Raw genomic sequence first — 12,093 nt, forward strand, 5'->3', positions numbered from 1 at the left:
ACCCAAAATACACCTACATCATTCTATGTATCATTGTACAAAAATACATTTGTGGTATAATAATTGTGTAAATTTGCAAAAATACATTTATGCTATAGTAATTATGTAAATTTGCACAGTTACTGTGGAGAGTAAAAGGACCCAAGCGGGCATTTGGACCCTTGGGCTCTGGCAAGGAGGGCCGATCTGTTCTTGAGTTAAGAATTTGTTAGCACTGCGAATCGGCCCATACGCCGAGGGTCCGAGGACACATCCGAGGGTGAGTTTCTCCTCGGACAGACCCAAGAGAACTTGGAGATTCACTACGAAGGTCAAGGCAGAATTCTGGAAAGACTGTTGGTTAAAAGGGAGAAACCCTGAACCTTCTAGATACACCGGTGTTAGAAAAATATCAAGAGCAAAGGCTGCCACCTCCGCATTAAAGACTCTGCACCTACCTCCTTGGCCGCATTAATGGGGAAGTGACCCTTGAACAGTAGAACTGAAACTTCTGGTCACTATTCAAAGGCACTAAGAGAAGAAATATCTAGAGGGGAGGGGGTTTGAGCAACACGTGGATAAAGCATCAGGAAAAGAAGTATTTAAGGGGGGTGAAGGCCAAAGAAAGGGGAATTAGTCTGTAACGAAGAAAGAAATTAAGAATTGTAATTTTTAAGAAAGAAAGAGAAATAATATAGCAGTAGTCCTCGGCTCACGTCCGAGGAGGTCCATCTGCAATTATCATTCATTATTTACAAGTGTTTGCACACCATAGTCTGTTATCAAGTTCTCAGTACTTCTAATCTAGATTTCAAGCCCACACTTTACAAATTTCATTGTTTAAGGCTCATTGGGCCTGAGCCCATAATAGTCTTTGGGTCCAGATGTAATTGTGCCCTTACAGTTACTATAGCACAAATGTATTTTTGCACAATAATACATAGATTGTTGTGGGTGTATTTTAGGGTTAATTAGACAAATTTGGAGCCTTATGCTATTTTACTACTAATACAAATGTATTACAATAAAATCAATGTAAAATTGTAGGAGAGGGGGCCCAATATATATATATATATATATATATATATATATATATATATATATCTCTCTCTCTCTCTCTCTCTCTCTCTCTCTCTCAAGACTAGGGGGTCTCAAGGCCCCCTTAAGCCCCCACCTAGTTCCATCCCTAATTTTAAACCTAATTCATGACGGGTGGATTGATGTTCACAATAAATATTAAGTTTAATTGCATCCTCCAATTACAACATTAGGCAAAATCTTTGATCTCATTCTTTATAGAGATTAAGGTAGTTTGTCCCACAAAGAGGATTAGCTAGGAGAGGAGTACACGCATGTGCCATGTGTTGAGTGCAAGTGCAATATATTGTTGCTATGGATTTGTTGGATTTGATCATGAGAAATCCCTAATCATTCTTTTATTTTTTGGCCAAAAATAAGAGAAAAATAAAATAACTATGAAAATATATGAAACTAATCATATATATATATATATATATATATATATATTGAGTTCCTTTTAGAGAAAAGCCAGCATCAACCATCTATAAGAACCACCATCATAAGCAGGACCCTCCAAAGTCCTACACAAATTGACCCATCTACCTAATTATTTGAACTTTGGTTAGTTTTGACGGTTGTGGGGGTAATCGAGTGGTTAAGTACTTCGAAACCCAACTCTTAACCCGCTACTTACTAATCAAGTGTCAGGTTGCCTAAATGAAAACCCAACACACTTGGCCTATGAAACCCAAAATTTAAAGACACCCATTTTTTTACCTTTATCTAGATTTTGGCAAAAATCTTGGGATCTCCTCCTTCTCTTGTTGCCAAATGTCTCAAATTCGTGTCATGGTTGCCTATAGTAAGTTTCAACTGCATTTGACCGTCCCCAAATTGTCAAGCATCCATTTCTACTATGTTGGCTATAAGTTTTGTCCTCCCTCTCTTGATGTGGTCGGGTTGGGTGAGGGATTAAGCAAGCCTCGACTTCACTCGACCCATGGACATCCCAAATTTTAAACATCACAAAGCCAATCAAATCGATTCCATCCCAAGTTGTGAAATGTAACCCATTCACAAACCTACTCAATATCTCAAACATGCTCAATGACCTTTTTCTCAAATCCTTAGCCGTGGGTAAAATGTATGGCCAAAAATCCACTCTAGTTGACCCATAACTAACATCTAAAATTAAAATTTAAAAGACAAAGATGTGAGAGAGAGAGAGAGAGAGAGAGAGAGAGAGAGAGAGAGAGAGCTTAAAATCCCTATCCTACCAATAACAACAACTCAACCACACTAAAAGCCTAAAACTATGATCATTAATGAACTTCAAACATTTAGAGCATTCATATCAAGCTTTCTAAATTTTTTAGCATTTACAATCTCAAATACTACTTTAACAATTTTAACACCTCATTTTACAATATACCAAACATCAAACATTCTATTTTTTTTACAACTTTATTTAAATAATATTATTTTATTTTACCACTGTGTCTCTCTCTTTACTTGATGAAACCCACCACTTTCTTATCAGTCCAAGCAAACCCCAGTCACAGCCACACCCACAGCTAGCCACTACCAGCCGCCACCACCACCATAAAAAAAAAAAAACACCAGCTGATAGCCACTACAATCCCAACCACCAAAATCACAAACCCAAACCCACAACCTCATCACCACCAAAACCCACATCCTCATACCACCATCAACCAGAAAAACAAAAACAAACTAGAGACCCATGACTGCCACAACTAGTACCGCCTCAGCCACAACAACCACACCTCAGTCATGATCAACCATTGTCACAACCACAGTCACACCCCCAACCACCACAATCACAACAAATTGCAACCCACCACATCCAAAAAAAATTAATCACCCAAAATCACCATAAATGCCACCCACAACCTGCAAATCCAAACCCTACCACTATAGCCCAACCTTACCCCAATACCAACAACCATAACAGCCACCACAAAACCCACCACCCACCCACCCTGATCTCAACCCCAATCAAAACCCACCACCACCCCCCCCACCTTGTTCTCAACCCTAGCCAAAACCCACCACTCCGATCTCAACCCCATCAAAACTGTCGTCGAGGCACCACTGATATTCACCAAATCAGATCCATGAAACCCACCAAATCATGACCACAATCGCCAAACCACCACCATCCTCATGACCACAATCGCCGACCACAAACCCTTGAAACTTAACGGAGAGCAAATGGGTTTTAGAACGGAGGCAGCGTGATGAAAAGGGAAGGGAGATGATGTTTGGGTTGTAAGGGAGAACCAAAGAATGAGAGGGAGAGTTTGAGAAAGTGAACGAGGGTGATGAGAGTGAGCCGTGTCTGAGGAGAGAGAGAATTAGAAATCAATTAAATATTATAACATCTTGCTACAGTGTGCTCTAAAAAATGAGAGTGCCCTGTAGCAAGATGACAAATCTTTTAGGGTCTGTCTGTTTGGGTGGAAAATAGGGAGGATGAAAAATAGAAGAAAGAAAATAGGGTGGAAAATACTGTTTTCCACTGTTCGTTTGGGGAAGGAAAATAAGAAGGAGAGAAAACTGGGGAGAAAGTTTTCTCTCCGGGCCCACATTTTTTTTTCTTCCAAATTGGAAGGAAAATCTGGAGAAAAAAAGTGTTATGGTAGTATTTTTAAAAAATTACCCTCTTCCCATCTATTTTTTTTCAACGTTCTCTTCTCTCTCTCTCTCTTTTTCAACGTTACTTGAAGGTCCTGAACGTTCTCTTCTTCTTCTTCTTCTTTTTTTCTTCTTTTTTTCTTTCAACGTGACCTAAACGTTTTTTTTCAATGAGACCTAATTTAATTTTTACATTATAATAATAAAAATAATAATATAAATTTATATATATGATGTGATAAATTTTATATTATGTAATGAGTACAAATAAATCTATTTCTTACATATTATGTAACAAGGGTATAATAGTCAATTTATATAAATTACATTTTCCATCCTTCCATTTTTCTCTCTGTGTGGGTTTTTTTTTGTAAATGTTGGGGCTGGGCCGCCTGCTGCTACACTAGGCCCAAAGATTTCTAGATCAGGGAGTTGGGACCGGTCCAAGAGTAACCCTCCTTGGTCCGGCTTGTGCGCAAACAATGCCCCTATTAACTAGGCTTTGATCACATGCACATGGCAGACAGAGCTGTTACATTAATTACGGCCAGCAGATACAATAAAAACAATAATGGAAATTCCTTTAAGATTCAGATAAAATAAATCGTGGGCTTTCATAAAGAGTGCCTGTTTTACGAAACAGCAACAAAAGGGTAAGTATCGAATGAGCAACAGTAAGCTTATTAAAAGAAATAAATGTTAGCCTGCCGCATTAAGTTACGCCACCAAGTCTAAGTCAAGAAGGGGAATCACCTCTTCAATGCGACTAAACTCTTTGAAGGGGAAATTAGCTGCATTGAAGGGACAGACCTAAATAACTTGAGTTTAGTGAGGTCCTTCTCCGTTACTAGAGAGCATGAGTTGGAGAGGGAGAGGGAGATCGACCCATTCGGTTCATGCCTACTACTCTGTTCTCTCTGTTTTCTAGTTCCTTCCCTTTCTATTCTCTCTTAATTCTTTCTTTCTTTTTCTTTGGTTTTTTTACTCTTGCTATCTTTTTAATTCTAGTGATTATCGTTGTAGAGATTGCCCCCCCACCGTGCACAGCAAAGGTCCTTTATATAGTGCCAGCCGTGCTTGGCTTTTACCATCACTGACTAGTCAGCCAACCAGCCAGCCAGCGCCACTTACCTGCACTGGCCGCGCCATTTCACCTCTCCAGACAAAGAAGGCTCTTTTGCTTGCTTGCCGTGGCACTCTCACCTGCCACGGTGTAAGTACTCTCCTTCTTTCCGTCCCTCATGGCATGCACCTAGTGGTTCTAACTCAGTTTTGCCTCTTTTGGGTGGTATGTCATCCTAGCAGGACATTGCCGCCAAAAGAGCTTGAGTAGGAAACACGAAAATGAGTTTTTCTCCCTCCCCACTGCTAGACCATACCCTCTTACCTCTGACCCATGACCTCATCACTTCCTATATTGGCTAGGTACAAGTTGGTGGTGTCCGGGCATGGGGCCTTGCGCGTGCCTTACCTCCATGCCCATCCCAAATTCTGCTCGCTGCACATGTGTCAGCCGCGGTCTGAAGGTCAATCTGCTCAGTCTGCCGTTCATCTTTGACTTCTTATAGTGTAGGCTACTTTCCTTGACTTCTCATTTATGGCTTGCTTCTTTTAGGGGCCGGGCCTTGCCTGATTGTGGGCTGTTCCATGCTTTTATTCTCAGCCCTTGTCATTTGTTTCCTACCACACCACTTTGTTATGCCTGCCGTGAGGTTTGCTTGACCTAGGGCTGCTGGGCCCCTTTAGGCTTTACTGTTCATTCCTTCTCTGACGGCTTAATAAACTCATTGAGCTCTTTACTACTTACGGGCTCCCTCGTCCCGCCTACTTTCCTTTGGGCATCCTCGACCCGTTTACTTTCTTGGGGTATTCTTAGCCCTTTCCAATTCTATATTTCCCATGAGCTTTTACTAACTCATTGGGCTTCCCTAACCCAAGTGCTTCTTACTTTATCCTTGGGGCTCATGGATTCTCCATTGCCCCTTACTTTCTTTACTTACATTGCCTTGGGCCTGCTGTGACAGCCGTAGCCCATTCTCACTTTTCTACATCCATACAGCCCATGGGTTTGTTATTTTTTTCTTCTTAGCCGTCTTAGGCCCATTTACTTCTTCAAGGTCCATTTGCTTGCTTAATGGACACATGATCCATCATTCCTGCCACTTGGGGTTTAATGGTATTTCTATCCCACTCTATTCTGCCCATGTCTTTTGGGCTTTTCCTCCTACTGGGCTTCTAACAAAATGAGCATCTACACTCTCCAATCGAACAAAAGAGTTTTCCACCCTTCAACTAAACACACAAGAGGGAAAACTAAATATTTTGCATGCTCTCACTTTTCCACTCCTCCAACTGAACGGACCCTTAGCATATGCAAGTTTTGATGGAGTGGGTTTTTTGGGTTTCAGATGCTAAAATTTAAGTTTTAGCATTTTTGCAATCCTTGATAAAGATGCTCTTATAATGGCATGAGTCAACTGAAGCTTAGTGTGAGAAGACGTCTTAGAGGTTTGATCTTATGAAGGGGAATGACAGCAATGACTTTGATGTAATTTTTGGGTCTTGATGGGAGTTTGAGTTTATCTTCTAGTTTCACTGTCAAAACAAGAAATTAGTTTGGGACAAATCAATTGTAAATAATAATAATAATAATAATAATACATTCTAATTAATTTTGTATCTTGCATAATTTTTTCATAAATTAAATTTTTGTCATATTTTATTTGATTCGAAAGGAAGTCATTTTCGGTGGGTTATTACAAACTTATAACATATTTTAATGGAAGGGACATATTAGAATTAATATAAAACTCAAAACAATAAATTGCATGTTTTAAAGTCGAGAGACCGATTTAAAAGCGACACTAAACTTAAAAGGATGAAAAGTGCATGTTAGCCTTATTATTAACATATCAACTGCAAATTTGAATCCATGGCATTTACATAATAATGACCATAAATTAACACCAAAATCCCCCTTAATCTTTTTCTCTCCAAATTGTGCATCCTACATCGAAAACTTATGTTGCAGCAATTATTCTTCTCCATGATACAGATATGTAATTATTCCTTTCACCAAATTATTTGCATCAAATTGAGAAGATTTCTTATTTGTGATGGGTGGGATTGGAAAATATCATATTGTATACTATATATCATAGGAGATTAAAGAAGAAGGTACATGGGAAAGAAATTAACGGCACTGGGCCTGGCATCTTATGGAATAAATTCATTTTGGGCCAATCATCTGTTAAGTTTACTCTTTAAAAAAAAAATGTTATGAGGTGAAACTTGAAAGCCCATTGGCTTCAAAGATGGCCCCCATACCTGAGCTGGGCTCATTTTTACGACACACCCGGTATTGCAGTTCTGGCAACAATGAATCCCTTCTTAACTATGCAATTTTTTAGTGGATCGAGAACCTAGCATAGCTAAGCAATGCTATAGAATAGTGGTAATATTTGCTTTCTTTTAGTAAAAATAAGGGGGAAAAAGAAAAAGAAGAAGATACCCATTGCCAAACTAAATGATAATCACAAGTTTTTTTAGTCTGTCTAATGTTAGAATTATGTGATAAAATAATTAAATTTACAATTTTTTAATAGTTTAAGTTTTTGGGATAATCAATAATCGGTAATTTAACACTTAAGACTTACCAATTTTGTCATTCTCGTATCCCAAGATTGTGAGGTAAATCTTATTCCATTTCGAATTTTGTCAGTGACTCACTATAAGCTTGAGAAACAAAGAAAATATATGTATGAAATATATATCAAACAACAAGAAGAAAAGGGGTTGAATAGAGTACTTCTTGAATATTTGACGATCTCATAAGTTTTGATATCAATGGTAACTCATTATTTCAATAAATCATTTCTTTGAACAAAAGAAGATTATGAAATGAAAATATAACATAGACCACAAAAAAAAGGGGGAAGAATCCTACTTACTCGGTTGTACTAAATTTTGAATGAAGGACCAACTATTCTGCATGGTAACCAAACCAACAAGACTTCTCTTAGACCTACAATGGGCCAGGACCATTCAATATGTTCTCTCTCTTTTTTTTTTTCTTTTTTTTTTCTTTGGGTGAAAAGGGCCATTCAATATGTTGTGTTAGGCCTACAGTTAAGACATGTTCAATTTTCCATCTCTACAAGCTTAATTAGTTTATATAAATGTCAAATTGGAGCTTTATTTATTTGTTACAAAATTTGACGTATGATTTTAATCATTATCTATCAAGTTTTAGAGTGAATAAAAAAAAGTAAATATTGTTTTTAAAATAGTGATGCTCAGTTGGACCATTGACACTCATTATGAGCTGATTTTTGGTTCATTTGAACTTCTAAATCAGACACAATATATGGTGGCTAGGAATAGGATCCTAGTTCTTTAAATTAAACACTGCCCAAAAAGTACTAACCTGGCAAGCCAAAAAAGTTGGATTACTTTGTTCAATTATTTAATGTTAACTTAGGAGGACTTGTTTTGAGTTTAATTGAGAGCCTGCCAGTATACATGTATTATTCATGTCACGCTTATGCACATAAGTTACTCATAACATATCAGCATTACAATCATTATGTTACATATGTAGTAGGACACTCTCCTTTTCCTTATATCATTTTCAATGGTAAGAGTAATAGATTGTTGTCTTCTAGAGAACTTATTTAAGATTAGTAGGTAAGTTCTTTAGGGATTGTTTGGATATTGAAATTGTTTTTTTTTTTTATATAAAAAAGGGTAGAAAGCAATAATGTAGTTAAAAAAAATCTTACCTGAATGTGATCATAGTAGTCTTTATTTGTTAAAGAACTGAGGCTAAAATTCAAACGTGATCATAATAATCTTTTCTTGTTAAAGAACCGATACTAAAGATCGAAAGGTGAGCATGGTAGTCTCTTCTTGTTAAAGAACCGATGCTAAAGATCGAAAGGTGAGCATAGAAGTCTTTCCTTATTAAAGAACCGATGCTAAAAATCGAAATGTGATTATAGTAGTCTCTTCTTCTCTTTTGAGTTTAGACAAAGTTCAACCAAATAAAGGAACAAGAAAATAAAGTTTCCTATGTGATATGCTTCACCCCACATCCCTATTTAAGTCAATACTAAAATGCAAGGTAATCATAGGAGGTGTACAATTAGAATCTAATTAGTTGCATTAATCACTTTAGAAAACAGTGAATTAAGGGTTTCAAGATGTCGGCAGGCTCTCTTTTGGTCCACATTTGCCAAAAAGCCTAATCACACATTGTTCTCTTACTCATTAAAAATAGTGAAAAAATAGTAAGAGCCTTTAAGCTTTCCAACATCTTAGAGATTTGTCTTTGTTAAAATCTAAGATGGGGTTTGAGTCAGGGACGTAGAAAGTTGGGTTCATAGATTAATTACTACTACTTTTTGGAGAGGACAGAGAGTTTGGAGCAGAGGGAACATGATGGCCTCCATGCTTACATATCCATGCCTGACCCTTTCACATTATCAATGGCTTCAAAAAGAGCTACGAATCTCTTGAAACTCTCCCACAGTTCCTTCTGTCTCTCTCTCTCTCTCTCATCTCATGGGTATTACTTGCTGGCATTAGATGAATTTTACTGACTCAGTCCGAGTTGGCCCAACCTGAACAATGAACATAGTGAATGACACCATGTTTATGTCAGCACCACTGTCTATTAGACACAGTAATTTTTGAGTAAAGTTCTTATCAATAATCAGTGGATTTTACTAACCACTAATTTTTAACTTTAATTTCCAATGTCAGTCATTAGTGTTTAGAAAGATCTTGTACTCCTATTAAGGTTGTTGAGATTCATTTCAAAATTAGAAGAACAAGAATCATCTAGTAAAAATTGTTAGATTAGTCAAAGTGGGGAAGAAATATATAATTTTTTATTTCACTAATAGTGTTGGACTAGTAGCTTAATAAAATCTTTCGGAATTTCACTAAAGAACTAACTATATGGGGGCATACAGCTTTTAGTATAGCTATCTACAAATTAAGGCAGTTTTTCGCTTTTTCCATAGACAAAACTGTTCCAACAAATCTTTTATTTCATGATGTTGCTATGTTTCCCATAGCCACATTATCCAATTATGAAGACCTTATATCTATTAACCACAGGCTAATAGTCCAACTTCACTTATTCTTTAGCATTTGAGTCCATGATGACAATGGACATGCATAATAACAATCCAAAGCAAATTGATGTCACCATTTTTAAAATAAAAAATAATTTAGAAATTTAGTTGTTACATTATTGATGCTTCACTAATCATATTATTATTACATAAATTGATAATAATTTTAGTTTTTTTCTAAGAATAAATACACTACTCTCAAGTCTCAACCATTTAATAGGAATTAGATAGTAGATTTTACGTTTGAATCTTGCTCAACCAAGAAAAAGATAAGCAAAGAGACAAAAAAAAGGGGTAAAATACTATTTTGGTCCCTAAATTTTGTTAAAAGTTTGTTTTTCGTCTCTAAAATTTAAAAAGTTTTTTTTTTCATCCCTAAACTTTGTAAAAAAAAATTTCATTAGTTTAGAGACAAAAATATGGATGAAAAAAAACTTTGTTCAATAGTTTAGGGATGAAAAACAAACTTTTAGTAAAATTTAAAAATATAAATATAACATTTTCAATAGTTTAGAGATGAAATGTGAATTTTTTAATAGTTTAGGGACGAAAAATAAACTTCTTAAAGTAGGGATGAAAATCAAACTTTTGATAAAATTTAGGAAACAAAATAGTATTTTCCAAAAAAAAAAAAAAAAAGTGTAGCTAGGAACAAAATGAAAATGAGTTTGTCAAAATAGAATTCATAATTTTCCAAACTGGGTTGGAATGGGGTTGGAATAGTGCATGATGTGGGTGGGATTCCCTTGAGAGCAGACTTGAAAAAGAGGGGAAAGGAAGTGAATAAGACAGTGAAGCACTGTTGAGGGCCTTAAGGCAAAGAAAGGGTCACAAACAAAGTCACGCAAGAAAATGATGCTTTGCGTGAAGCAATCGAGAGAGATTCTGATTTTAGAAGAAAAAAGAAAAAAAAAGAAAAATAGGACAAGGACAAAGAGAAAAAGAAAAGAGTGTGAGTGAGTGAGTAAGAAAGAGAAGAATTGGTTGGTTTTCAAAGCACGAGAGGAATGATTCTTATTCTTTCTCTTTCTCTTTCTCTCTCTATTACTATTCCCATGCCCTATCCATTTGTTCGAGATAGATTTTGCTGTGGAAGAGCAGGGCTCGAGGTGTGACATAAAGAATATATATCACTTATAGTTTATTTGGTCACCTATAGAGGACTTGATAAGTTTGTTTGTGACTTTGTGGGGACTTTTTGCAAAGATTATGGCCACTTAAATCTCTATAACATGTCTTGTTTGCTTCGAAAATCTTAGCACCAACGAGGTATGATTCTCGTGGGAGCCATCACTCACCCATCTAACTAGATTAGGACACATTATAAAATTTTTTTTTGAGGCCCCCTCAACTTTCATTTCCTTTTCGCCATTCAAGGCCCATTAAAGCCCCTTTCAATGACATAATGACCAAATTCATATTCCCCAAGTTCATGTTCAAACCAAAAAAAAAAAAAAAAAAAACCCAACCAGCATGAAAATTAATTAAATGGGTTTATGTGAAAAGAATGTTAACTTTTGTATCTACTTTTCAATTTTCAAGGTTTGTTTGTGCATGCCTATCTTTTTAAGAATTTTATTAAATATGTGTAATATAATCATTAAGATTCTTCTTGTGAACGATTGATGTGTAAATTATGCGAGTGTAATCATTAAAATTCTTCTTGCCAACGATTGATGTGTAAATTTTATAGGCATAAACGACAAATTCTGAGTCTATAATTGAAATTTGTCATAAACCATCTAAAATATAAATTTCATATCTATACATAATGGGTGCTAATGTTGATTTTTTTTTTTTCATTTAACATGACAAAGTAAAATATAAATATGTTTGCTCTACAGGAACAAAACATACAGTTGATGTGAGAGTTGTTTTTATTATGTTTTTTAACTAGACCACAAAAGATGTGAGTGGCAATGAGTCTTATGGTATCGGCATCTACATCTATTAACAGTTTTTTTTATGCGTTCATTATTGCCATCAATCAATTGAAAACACATATTGGCCTAGTGTTTATTGGATTTGCTTCTGACGAACCATGACTACACACCAAATTCACATCCATGTCAGCTTTGCACAGCCACTAATTAAATGCAGATTGTTCAAATTAGAGGAAGTCAATGGATAGGACTAGGACTCATCAAGCAAGACCTCAAAAAAAAGAAAAAAACACATTAAAAAAAAAAAGAAATATTAACAAATACTCTAAAGTGTAAGAGTATTAATTTAGGAACCATTTTAAAAAATATTTTATTAAAAATTGATAAAATAATTAATTTTTTTAACAGTTTTT

This window comes from Castanea sativa, chromosome 2, assembly GCF_040712315.1.
Source record: "Castanea sativa cultivar Marrone di Chiusa Pesio chromosome 2, ASM4071231v1".
In the NCBI taxonomy this organism is placed as follows: Eukaryota; Viridiplantae; Streptophyta; class Magnoliopsida; order Fagales; family Fagaceae; genus Castanea; species Castanea sativa.